Source organism: Lytechinus pictus, unplaced genomic scaffold (genome assembly GCF_037042905.1).
Source record: "Lytechinus pictus isolate F3 Inbred unplaced genomic scaffold, Lp3.0 scaffold_19, whole genome shotgun sequence".
Taxonomy (NCBI): domain Eukaryota; kingdom Metazoa; phylum Echinodermata; class Echinoidea; order Temnopleuroida; family Toxopneustidae; genus Lytechinus; species Lytechinus pictus.
The window spans coordinates 8,927,823-8,941,000 of record NW_026974140.1 but is presented as its reverse complement, the minus strand read 5'-3'; positions in this window follow the sequence as shown (position 1 = coordinate 8,941,000).

Here is a 13,178-nt window from a genome sequence, read left to right as displayed (position 1 = left end):
AAACATAATAAAATTGAATAAAACAAACATCACAAATTCAAAAATTTATACCGGTACTCTAATAACTTTTTAAATCATTTTCCTCAAGCCTTCAATCGTCATTATCATGGCATCATCAATCAATATAATCAAAATCATCTCATCACTACCACCATCATCACTAGCTTTATCATCACCATCATCATCGTCATCATCAACATCAACATCATCATCATCATCAACATCATCAACATCATCATCATCATCATCATGATTATGGCATCATCATCATCATGATTATGGCATCATCAATCATTATTATCATAAAAATCATCTCGTCACTACCACCACGATCATCATCACCATCATCACTAGCTTTATCATCACCGTCATCATCATCATCAACCAGGATCACATCATCATCATTAACATCTCTCTCTCTCTTGTATCCTTCCTCCGTTAAGGTCGAAGATCGCTAGTATCCGTATAAATGAATGCAGGCACTTCCTAAGGGTTGTTAGAGCTGGAACAGTTGCTGAGGAGGTTTTGGCCGGTTGTGTGAAGATTGCGAATAAAGTATAAAATAAGTGTGTGGAGCTGGGTTTTACTGGCATTGTTGAGATGCACAGGGGGAAGGAAGAGAATACACTCTAGAAAATTATGTGGGTCTGTCTCAAAGAAACCTACAAATTACCTGGTATTGTCATTATCCTTTATGCGGTTGATGAGGTCACGGCGCACAGATGCAGTGGCTGGACATGACGAAACAAAGTGTTCTTCATCTTCTCGATTAGCGGAACACAGTCGACAGATGTCATCAGCAGCCTTTCCAATTCTGACAAGTCTGGCCTGGGTCAAGTAAACTTTGCATGAGATCTGGGCTTTGATGGTGATAGCTGGTCTCAGGGATGGATTAGCTATATGTCCAGGATACAAGTCAGTAGCCTTGGGCTTTGGTCTCCTGGTCTATAACGAGAGTGAAACTTTCTTGGATAGAGCCTCACTTTGCCTGGACTCTGATGCTCCAGTCACTGCTAACACCACCATGCGTTTCCAGAAGTTATAGGTTGGAGGTCTAGCCAACAGCTTGTTCAGCGAAGGAAGATTTAGCATCCTGAGAACAGAGCGCCATTGTTGAAGAGAAGGGGTGTTGGCACAGATGCTATGAAGAAATAGCCTGCGTTCTGTTCTGTCAGGGGCAATGTTCAGGATCTGTCCTAAAAGCAGAAGCTTCTCCTTCATAACCAGAAGACTTATAGGCAGTATGTCAGTCAGGAGGTACACAGCTTCATCAGCTGCAGATACTGGAAGCCCTAGTATACGTTTGAAAAGATGGACCTGAGCTTTGTCGAGACGATTCAGCGTGGCCTTGGAGAAAGACACGCAAGAGCAGCCATATAACATGCGTGGGACACAGAAGGTTGACCAAAGCTTGGCAGCGATGTGAGGTACAACTCTGGCACTGAAAGGAGATGTCCCGACAAGAGCAAAGAACGCTTTGTATCTTTAGAGATAGCCTCCGCTGCAAAGTCGAACTGTACATCCCAAGTCCTGATAATCCCAAGGTGTTTGTGGGATGAGACCTCAATGATAGACTCTCCACCGATGTGCCAAGATGGTCTTTGTGGTGATTGAAAACTAACACGGCACTCTTAGAGGGGTTTATCTTATATCTCTAATCCTGGGTGTATCGTAGGGTTACATTAAGCATCTCCTAGAGCTCTGTTGGGCTGTTGCTGAGAAGTGTCGTCAGCAAATGCTATGACACCAAAATAAAGATTCTTGATTTTACAGCCCAGACGGTGGTCTCTGAGGATTTTAATGAGATCGTCGATGTAGAGAGTGTACAGCATTGGAGATAACACACCACCCTGCCTTACTCCTTGGAGAACCTTGAATGATGGGCCCGCTGAGTGGTCCCATAGTACCTTACTCGAACAGTTATTGTAGAATTCTGCAATGGTATCCAGCAGAAATTCAGAGGGATATGTGGAGGAGATTTTTGAGAGCAGACCTTCTTGCCATACCCTGTCAAATGCTTTTTGGGCGTCAAGCATTGCAATGAACAGTGGCTGCTTAGAGGACTTGTTCAGGTCAGTTACTAGGTCAAGAGCTTTACCAGCTAATAAGCAAGACCTTTCTTGTTGAAAACCAAATTGCAGTTGGTCCGGTATGTCATGCTCCAACAAGTGATTGATGAGTTTGGGCTTGATCAACAGTTCTAGCAGCTTGCCCAAGACAGGGGTTAGGGTGATGCCTCTGTAATTTCCTGGTACTGCTGGATCTTTACCACCACCTTTATGTAGAGGGATCACAAGGCCATCTTTGAGGCTTGGTGGGATGTGTTTCTAGGGACAGTGATTTTCCGTTTCAAAAAATTGCCTTTTCCGTTTCAGAAAATCTCAAATTCTGTTTCAGCATGTCAGAAAACGGAAATTCCGTTTCCCCCATAGACTTTGTACACACGGAAAAGTGACAATTCCGTTTACACATTGAATAGCAAAATCACAACACTCGCACTGGTCAAAATTTGTATCTGCTACTGTACCAACAACACAATAGAATCCGTTCTTATCGGATCTATGCGGGTGCATAAAATATTTTTCCAACCCCATTTAGCATGCATACATCCTCACCTTTCACATTATTAGCATTATTTCACGGTGAAATGATATTTCATCGATAATTTTGGGGTTTTTTGGACATCGTTATCATCAGTCAACGGCTCTTGCCAATCCGCCATCTTGGATTTTAAGACCACGATATCGTGCTGTTACATCTTCAAACGTAGAGGGCAGCAATACACGACCGTGCAGTGAACGATATGTGTGTGCATGTGAAGCCCAACCTGGCGCCGGCAGCTAGGGTACGGGTACGGTGCGGGGTACAATCAAGTGTGCTGATGTCGAGTGCAGTCACGATGTGAATTGTCATGAAAGTAGCGAAGTGAGATCGTGTTTTCTGGGGTTTTGTGGCCATTTAATATTCTCATTTTGTTGTGATTTTGGAGTAATTTCTGTTGCTATTCTGTGTATTTTGAGGGAAAATACTTTTTCCGTGATTTTCCGTTTGAAATGACACTTTCCGTTTCAAAACACCCTTTCCGTGAATTCCGTCCGTTTTCCGCGATCGCGGAAAATCACTGTCCCTATGTTTCAAGCCAACCATCCAGTTCATAAGGATGAGGATAAGAGTCCTTGCATGATATCCGGTGTACAGAAGATGTTCAGAAGATATGTTGTCAGGACCACAGGCCTTGCCAGTCTTTAAAGAGGAGATAGCTATCTGAAGTTCTTTCGAAGAAAACATAAACTTGGATCTGCAGAGAGCTTTATCATCAAGGTACTGTGAAGTAATCTGGATCCCACTTTCTGGCCTGTAGTAACTGGGAGTTGATAACTCTTTGAAGTATTGTGTCCAGCCCTGAATGATATCCATCCCTGAGTAGCAATGGTCTCCCACATTAAGATGCTGCAGGCCTGTGTTGGAGTGCCGATTGTTTCCTTTTACGATTGTGTAAAACAGCCTGTCATTATGCTCGTGAGCCTCCTCGATTTCTGTGAGAAGCCCGTTTCTGCAAGCAGCTCTTGACTGTCTTAGCTTGGAGCGGAAGTGCTTCTTAAGCTTGGCAGCTAACATGCCCAGGGAGCTACTCTTGTCTTCACCGGAGCCTCTCCAGTCCTTCCATAGATTGATATAGCTCTTGTAGCTTTCCTCAACTTCCGGATTCCACTCCATCTTGCCTTTGCCTCGACCTTTACCTTTAGTGTGGGGTAAGTTCATTGCAGTTTGAACCAACACTGACTGTAGATTAGACATGATGCTGTTCAGGAGGGTCTCATTAGGAGTGCACCAACAATAGATGTCAAAATTGATTCAGAGGCTCTTTCCAGCGGTTCTGTGTACAAATCATTGATCACTTGTTTGGACACCTTCTTCCAATTGATTTTTGGACGACATAAACGTTATACACCTAACAGTTTTGCACTCCTAACAGGGATGTCGTTGTGTATTGGAACCTTCCATGTCACGCTGATGGGGAAGTGATCAGATCCATTCAGTGGTTCCTTGTAGTGGATAACAAAGTTAGAGAAGTCACTAACCATTCTCTGATGAGTGAGAAAAGTGTTGATGAAAGACCGCTTAGTTCCGTCATCACTTTGGAAAGTATAGGCACCTTGACCTTTCAGTAGAGCCGAAAGAGACAGACGAGTTCGTTGGTATTCATGAAGTCACCAAGGATACTCTGAACTTTTTTCTTTCGCTCACTGCTGTGAAGGTCCACATTGAGGTCACCACCTAGTAGAAAGGTACAGGAACCATTTGTTTGAATGATGTGAAGCATTTCCTCTAGTACCGCCTGGTATTCTGCAAGAGCATCTGGAGAGGTATCACATGGCATATAACAGTTGAACAGGATGATATCACACAATTGAAATTGTAAAAGAGTGCAGATGAGCCTTTGAGATAGGGTGGGAACAGGCTTTGATGAGCATGGGAGTTCCTTGCTGATAAAAGTGGCAACGCCACCTCTCCCTCTCCTGCTTGGAAGTGAATGAATTGGATCATGAGCCGTGCTGAATGAGATGAAATCCTGATGGGCTGAATTGAGATAGTGGAGTTCACCTTCATGGATCCAATGTTCTTGTATAAAGAGAATATGTACATGCGATAGCAAACAATGAATAAAACTTTAATTTGACTTGAAACCATGAGCATTAAAGGAGGCAATGCAGATCGACTTTACATTCTCTGGGGAGACAGGAGACGAAGACTGGCGTCTGTGAGATGCATGATGCGCAGGTGCTGTTCTCTGATTGCTTGCTCGATCATGTGACTTGGCTGCACTGAGTGCAGGCACAGAAGGTTCAGAAGAGAGGCTGTTATGTAGTAAACAGTCTCCACTTGCCAATGGTAAGTGGCTGCCGAGGCCCATCCATGCCGAAAAAGAGAATTTGATTCAAGTTGGGTATTGCTGTCCACTGCTGGGCTCTTCAAATGTTCATGTTGATTATGACTATCATTCCGCAATAAAGGTTCATCAGAGAGAAAGCTTGACCTGATGACCTTTCCTCATCTCATCTTGCTTCAGTTCACTTGTATAAACTCGGAGAGGTTCTTCATTATCAGCAGTGTTCAAAGCCCCTACTGGTTGGTGTAAGTTTGTAACTGGTTGTGTGTCAAGAGTTACAGTGGAATGCTTATCTTGATCAAAAGTTTCAGACAAAAATTGTTTGACATTAGATGCAGTATGAAAAGCAGTGTCGGTCCGTAGAGGTGATGTCTCTGTATTGATGTCTCTATGAGCATCAGCCACATGATCTCCTTGACCTCTAGAGCTTGTATGTAAACCATCCGTTTTGTCTTCAATCTTGGTTGGGGAATTAACCGCTTGTTGGAAGAGCTCATCTATCACTCTGCTTGATGTTGATGGCGGAGAAGGAGGCTGGTGTCTCACACGAGGATTTCTAGCACCATTGAACACACTTCTAGAACGCGTAGGGGAGGAAACTTCAGGCACTTTCTCAGAAGCCTTTTGAAGATGAATATAACCATCGTCATTGTGAACGTCTTCATCCACACAAAGGCTTTCAAACCTGTTGGAAGTTGGGATGTTGTAGGGGTGCGCGGTTGTTGAAAAGCCCAGTGAGGGATTGGTGGCAGGTGGCAATTTTCCATTTTCACCTTGTCTGTGCAACCTATCAGATGATTGGTTGTGTTTGGTCTGCTACTGACCCATAGACCTGGGAGGGTGCATCAAAGCAGTTCTCTGTCCAGGATATCCCTTGCTCTTGACAGACGAACCCACAACATGGCTCTTGAATTTGGGGTTAGAGGATGAATCAGCTTGCTGCTTATGATGACCTCGTGAGGGTGAGCCTTGATGATGGTTAGATGACCTGTAGTGTTGGATGTGATTAGTATTTGTGAAATACCTGCTTTTTTGCAGCCTGGGGTATTGATTGGTGTTGCTTCTGGATGGACTATAAGCTTGTGAAGACTCAACTGAAGCATCATCTTCATCCACAATACCTTGAAGCCCATGAGTTTTACATATAGAAGTTAAGAAGTCTACTTGTAACTGAAGGTCCCTTATCTCATCTACTTTCTTAGACAAAGCATTTTTCAGTGTTGTTATCTCACCATCCTTGTTTTGTAGCAGAACTTTGTTACATTCTTGAAGATCCTGCAAACTCTGTAGATCCCTCCGAAGTTGACGAGTTTGGTTAAGAAGTTGGTCATTCTCCATTAATATGACTGTATTTAAGTTACGTTTCTCTTTCAGGTCTTCATTGAGGTCTTGTAATTGAATCGACAACGCCTTACAATCACAGTCGCTGGCTGGTTTCTCCTTTGTACTCGTTGTTGGAATAACACAGATTACTGGATCACTTTCAGAGTTGCCGACAGGTGGGCAACTGACACATTGTTGCACCTTCTTGAGGTTATAAGCACTGGAATCCTGGAGATCATTACTCTCATCTCTGCCTTGATGTTCAAGCCCAGGTGATTTTGGGTTGTTTTTATTACAGTCTACAACAGCTGGGACTGACTGCACATCATCTTCTCTTTGATTAGAGTTGAGATGGTTCACATCTTCAACAGAAGGCAGCTTGCCATCACCCTGAGAGGATTCTTCTTGGAGAAGACTGTTAATAACAGAGCATGGGCTAATGGGCATGGCTTGATTACTGATGGGACATGTCAGAAAGTCAGACACTGATTCGGCATCAGAGTGATTTTCGAATTTACCTTCAACACAACTGTTTGATGGGACCTCCACTTGAGAAGATATTGATATGGTAGTTGACTGAACGGTATAGCATGCATCACAGGTGAACGGGGCAAGTTTATTCACAATAAGTTCTGCTAGATCCTGTTCCTGAAGACCAGTGCACTCAAAATGAGTCCACGAATCGCAGGAATGGCACTGAATAGTACCATAACAAGCATGAGTGTTGCAGATGGGGCATTGCAGCTTCTGTTCTTCCTGGGAACACTGACATATTTTAACAGTGCTTGGGCTCTTACGCGAAGCACTACCTAGATTGTTAATGTCATCAAACAGGTTGTTTAAGTTACTCCTGATATCTGTATCCAGAGTGGCTGTGACATCACATGATTTTGGGGAGATGAGTGACTTTAGTTCAGATATCAAATGGAACTGTTTTCCACTGATAAAGATGCGATAATAGTCATCGAAGAAAAGAAACAAAAGTTTTTTCACCTTACCAGCTTCACCGTTTTTCTTTTTATTAAAGATTTCAAATCCCTTACTCACTTTTCCTTTTATTGGAACTGCAAGGTGCGCTGGGTTGAAATCGGGATGTTCTCCTAGTAAGTCACACAAAACTCTTTTGGCTTCAACGTAGAGGTATTTTTCAAGCACTACATTAAGAAATTTATGACCTCCTTTGGACTGACCTTCAGATGAAATTTCATAACCATTGGCATTTGACTCTCTCCTAGGTAAGACGGTGGCCTTAGATGCTGGTAACATTGTATGGAAATAATAGCACTTCAATTGAATTCAGATGTGAAGGGGAGGTTAAATTGCTAACAAAAGGATAATATCCAATAGAAAATATATTTTCTTTAAGTTGGGAGAAAGCAGCTACATGTAGCAATTAGTTGCAACAAACATGTACCACAGTTGACACAGTTTACAGTAAGTGGGAAGTAGCAGATCACTTGACAGAGCGCTAGTTTACCTGCCGACAGTAGAAAGCTCACAGTAATGTAGATACTTTGAAGACAAGAAGTACGACAACAGTACGATGAACTTGGTAGATACGAACAGTGGCACAAGAAAACAGGATACAGGAACGTTCAAAAAGGGCTATAGAGCATGCAGTAACATGTAGCTTTTCACAGAGGAGACAAGTATGCGTTACATGGAGACATACATACATGTACAGTACAAACAAGACATGCAAGAGGTAGCAGGCATGCACATGAAAGGATTTTACATGTATCTTGATAAAAGTATACTGACTTGAGTTGAGGAGATGAACTTGAGTTACAAGCGAGGGATGGGCTGAAGTTGTTATGGCTGCTCTCCAGTCTACAAATGGCTGGGCCTGACTCTTCTTCTAAAGTAATTGCTCACACTTACATAGCACAGCTACAGCCAGGTTCATCAGAAGTAGAGAGTTGCAGTTCTTGACTTAATGATATTGCTCCTTGCTTAGTCAGATGATCAGATCCAGTAAGGAAAATTTTAATAGGTCATTAATGTTTGCCAAAAATGCCAGAAAATGTTGATTTAAGGACGTTCCACAGTTAAAATGAAATCCATGTCATTTTCACCAAACTTTGCACATAGATACTTTAGAACCTGAATATTCGAAATATGCAAAAATTAACATAGGTCCATGTGCTTGATTTTTTGCTATGGAGCTTCAAAGTTCACCCGAATGAATGTTCTTACGGATTGCGCATTCAAAAGGATTTGGCATTTTTAGACCTCGCAAGATCACTACAATGAGTTTAAACCTCTATTACTCAGTCAAAATACATGAAAAAGTCATCAAATTTCGCAAGAGAGTTAATAAGTGTATCGTTAGAATGGAGTATCTATTTATAGTGCTATTTGTTTGCAATTTTAAGTCTAACAGCACTGTCAGTTCTTAAAAATGGCGTAAAACATAACAAAAACCCAATCTCAAAAAAGTGAAATTTCAATAACAAACTACAAAAGTACAATAAATGCTGCACTTTATTCAATATCCATGTCATTTTCACCAAAATTTGCAAAGTTGTAGAGGAAGGTATACCGAAGAGGTGCAAACATTAAAAAATAGGGCTTCATGTGCTTGTTTTCAAACTATCAGCATTTTCATTAGAGCAAATGTGCTTTTTAAAACACCAAAAATGCGCCAAATGCTTTGTATCTATGAGAAGAAAAAATCAAAACCACTCTACCATTTATTCAAACTCGGGGTCATATTCGTGATTTTTGGCAGCACTGCAGAGTAAAGTATTTTAAAATTGTAGAGATGTTTTTTTTAATGGTCCATGGAATAATTAAAGTTTTTTAGCTTCATAAACTAACGCATCGGATCTGCAGTTAGAGTGCAGATGATGAGAAAAATCAGTTCATACCCACAGCTAATTAATCACCTGTTCATCCATTGTGACGTCAGCGCGCAGAGTGTAAAATATGCGCAGATCATAATGCGCACAAACATAACTGTGGAACGTCCTTAAGTGCAAATTTTTGTAGTAGAATTAAGACACAGCCTTCACACAACGCGCGCCCAAAAAGTCAACATCAACATCATCATCATCATCATCATCGTCATTACAATCCCGTCATTTCCATGCTACCACCAACAACTATCATCACCACCAGCTTCATCACCAATTCACCATCCTCCTCTTCTTCATCATCATCTGGTTGTATCAGTAATAAATGATTTAGTTTGTTCAAGGAGATATTATCTCCTTGGGTTGTTTCAGTAGATGTCCATCTCATTGCAGTATGACACTTTATTGTTTTTACACAGGTTTGAAAATGTTCATCAACCAATCATTCAAATAGAGACTCTAAACACAATGAGACAGATTAACTTGCTTGCTGCAGGCTGTCAGCCATGGAACAGAGATGTTTGTGCAGCCTCGGGAGATAGGTTTGCATACTGCGCCACTTTAGCTGTCTACATCTACCAGGTTAGCTTCAAATCCCTATTTCAGATACATGTACATTCAGAATTATTTTAAAGATTAGATTTTTTTAAATGTGATTGTGGGGCATTGTGGTCTAGTGGTTATGACTCTCGTTTCTCAATCTGAGGGTCGTGGGTTCAATTTCCAGCAGTGGCATGTTTTCCTTCAGCTTGATTGACCCACATTGTGTTGCACTCAACCATGTGGGTAGCCGGTTAGAAGATATTCCTCGAATGCCAGAGCACCAGTAGGAAGCACGGCTTTTAAACCGAAGGTTAAGTTTTTGAAATGTCATCATTACTTAGAAGAAAGTATATGGACCTAGTTCATAAAACTATAAGGGTAATCAAGTATTACTGTACATCCTGCCTGAGTTTTATGTCACATGACCAAGGTCAAAAAGGTCATTTAGGGTCAATGAACTTTGGCCATGTTGGGGGTGTTTGTTGATTTCCATCATGACTTTGAAAGTTTATGGGCCTGGTTCATGAAACAAGGACAGAAGAGTATTTGGGTATCACTGAACATCCTTTGTGAGTTTCAGGTCATATAACCAAGGTCAAAGGTCATTTAGGGTCAATGAACTTGATTGTGTCAACTGGGGGAATCAAAAACGAAATCTTAACCAAGGTTAAGATATATTTAACCAAGGTTAAGATATATTTAACCCCCACTCCCACCCTAACAGTGCACTTCTGATCATAAAACTTTGCTCATGCTGTAGGGGTCATGGGGCGAAAGGAGAAATGTCAAAATTACTATCACTTCCGTGTACTTGAAAAGGGCTTGTTCTTTTAAGAAAGAAAATTGTTAAGAGAAAACTGAACTCAATTTGAGGACAGATAAATCATTTTGACATCCTGGGCAAAAATACATTGTATGTATGATTACAAAATACTATTAATGTTTACTATAAAGTATTGGCTTTGACCCCTTTACATACTGTAAGGGGCATATTTTATTGGAAAATGTATTGTTAGTTTGGTATTAGAAATGATACTTTTGAAAGGTGGCAAATGAAGGAAGGCTAATGTTGTGTCTAAAGATATCCAGTGTACTGTACCCACTACCCATGAATGTTCTTTGAAGATGTGATATGCTCATGTTTTTTCGTTTACTTTTTTGGTGATCCTATTGTCTCGCCTGCATAGCAGAGCGAAACTATAGGCGCTGCTTTTCCGACGGCGACGGCGGCGTCAACATCAAATCTTAACCAAAGGTTATGTATTTGAAATGACAGCATAACTTAGAAAGTATATGGACCTAGTTCATGAAACTTGGACTTAAGGTTAACCAAGTATTACTGAACATCCTGCGTGAGTTTCAGGTCACATGACCAAGGTCAAAGGTCATTTTAGGGTCAATGAACTTAGACCATGTTGGGGGAATCGACATCAAAATCTTAACCTAAGTTTTTGAATTTTGTCATAACTTTGAAAGTATATGGACCTACATGTAGTTCATGAAACTTGGCCATAAGGGTAATCAAGTATTACTGAACATGCTGCCTTAGTTTCAAGTCACATGACCAAGGTCAAAGGTCATAGGTCAATGAACTTTGACCAAGTTGGGGGTATTTGTTGAATTACCATCATAACTTCGAAAGTTTATGGATCTACTTGGACATAAGAGTAATCAAGTAATACTGAACATCCTGCCTGAGTTTCAAGTCACATGACCAAGGTCAAAGGTAATTTAGGGTCAATGAACTTTGACCAAGTTGGGGGTATTTGTTGATTTTCCATCATAACTTCGAAAGTTTATGGATCTGATTCATAAAACTTGGACATAAGAGTAATCAAGTTTCACTGAACATCCTGTGTGAGTTTCAGGTCACATGACCAAGATCATAGGTCATATAAGGTCAATGAACTTTTGCCATGTTGGGGGTATTTGTTGAATTACCATCATAACTCTGTAAGTGTATTGGTCTAGTTCATAAAACTTGGACATCTTGGGCATTTTCACGGTAACTGACGTTACACGACACAATTTATTAAAGCAAACTCCCATCATTTGTTGTTTTAGAGATAATCATACACACAATGAAAAGTGTGTAAAACTGTGCTGTGTAACGTGAGTTACTGTGAAAATACCCATAAGAGTAATCAAGTATCACTGAATATCTCATGCGAGTTTCAGGTCACATGACCAAAGTCTTAGGTCATTTAAGGTCAATGAACTTTGGCCATTTTGGAGGTAATTATTAGATTGCTGTCATAACTTTCAAAGTTTATATATGGTTTATAAAATGTGGATATAGGGGTAATCAAGTATCACTGACAAGTCTTAGGTCGCAAGATGAAGGTCAACTGTCATTTATTGTCATTGAACATAGTATTGTAGGGCGATTCCACACTAGAACTTCAAAAATATCATTTTTTTGTTTGTTTTATTTTTATTTCTGCGTTCACAATACATTATCACAAATATTTACATCATAAATTTCAACATGCTTTCAATAAGTCATATTAAGTAGTGTAATATTTTACTATGATACCTAAATTTGATGAAAATTATGAGTTTTAACCAAAAGTGAAGTCAGATATAGTTTTTTTGGGGGAAACAATGGAATTGTCAATTTTCAATAATTTTGATAATTAAATAGTCAAGTACAAACACTGCTTGAAACGATTATTGGCAAAGCACAAGAAGATTGAAAATATTGCAGGTCAATGGAATAAATGTATCATTGATGGTTCCAGATAATATCTACAACACTTTCATGATCCATAATAGGGGCAGCCCTGATTTTTCTGAACCTATTTTTGACAATGTCCCGTACGACACATGAACATGCAAAAGTTTTTCCTACACTTTTATTTTTGATGATGCAATCTTACAATATCAGTTTCTCTATCTTTGACCCATGGGTGATCGATTTGTCCTATAAGGATCTAATTACAGCGCTTCATTTTTGTCTCGCCTGCATAGCAGAGCGAGACTATAGGCGCCGCTTTTCCGACGGCGACGGCGGCGGCGGCGTCAACATCAAATCTTAACCTAAGGTTAAGTTTTTGAAATGACATCATAACTTAGAAAGTATATGGACCTAGTTCATGAAACTTGGAAATAAGGTTAATCAAGTATTACTGAACATCCTGCTCGAGTTTCAGGTCACATGACCAAGGCCAAAGGTCATTTAGGGTCAATGAACTTTGGTCAAGTTGGGGGTATTTGTTGAATTACTATCATAACTTTGAAAATTTATGGATCTAGTCCATGAAACTTGGACATAAGGTTAATCAAGTATTAGTGAACATCCTGCCTGAGTTTCAGGTCACATGACCAAGGTCAAAGGTCATTTAGGGTCAATGAACTTTGGCCAAGTTGGGGGTATTTGTTGAATTACCATCATAACTTTGAAAATTTATGGATCTAGTTCATGAAACTTGGACATTAGGTTAATGAAGTACCACTGAATATCCTGTGCGAGTTTCAGGTCACATGACCATCGTCAATGGCCATTTAAGGTCAATGAACTTTGGCCGTATTGGGGGTATTTGTTAAATTACCATCCTAACTCTGAA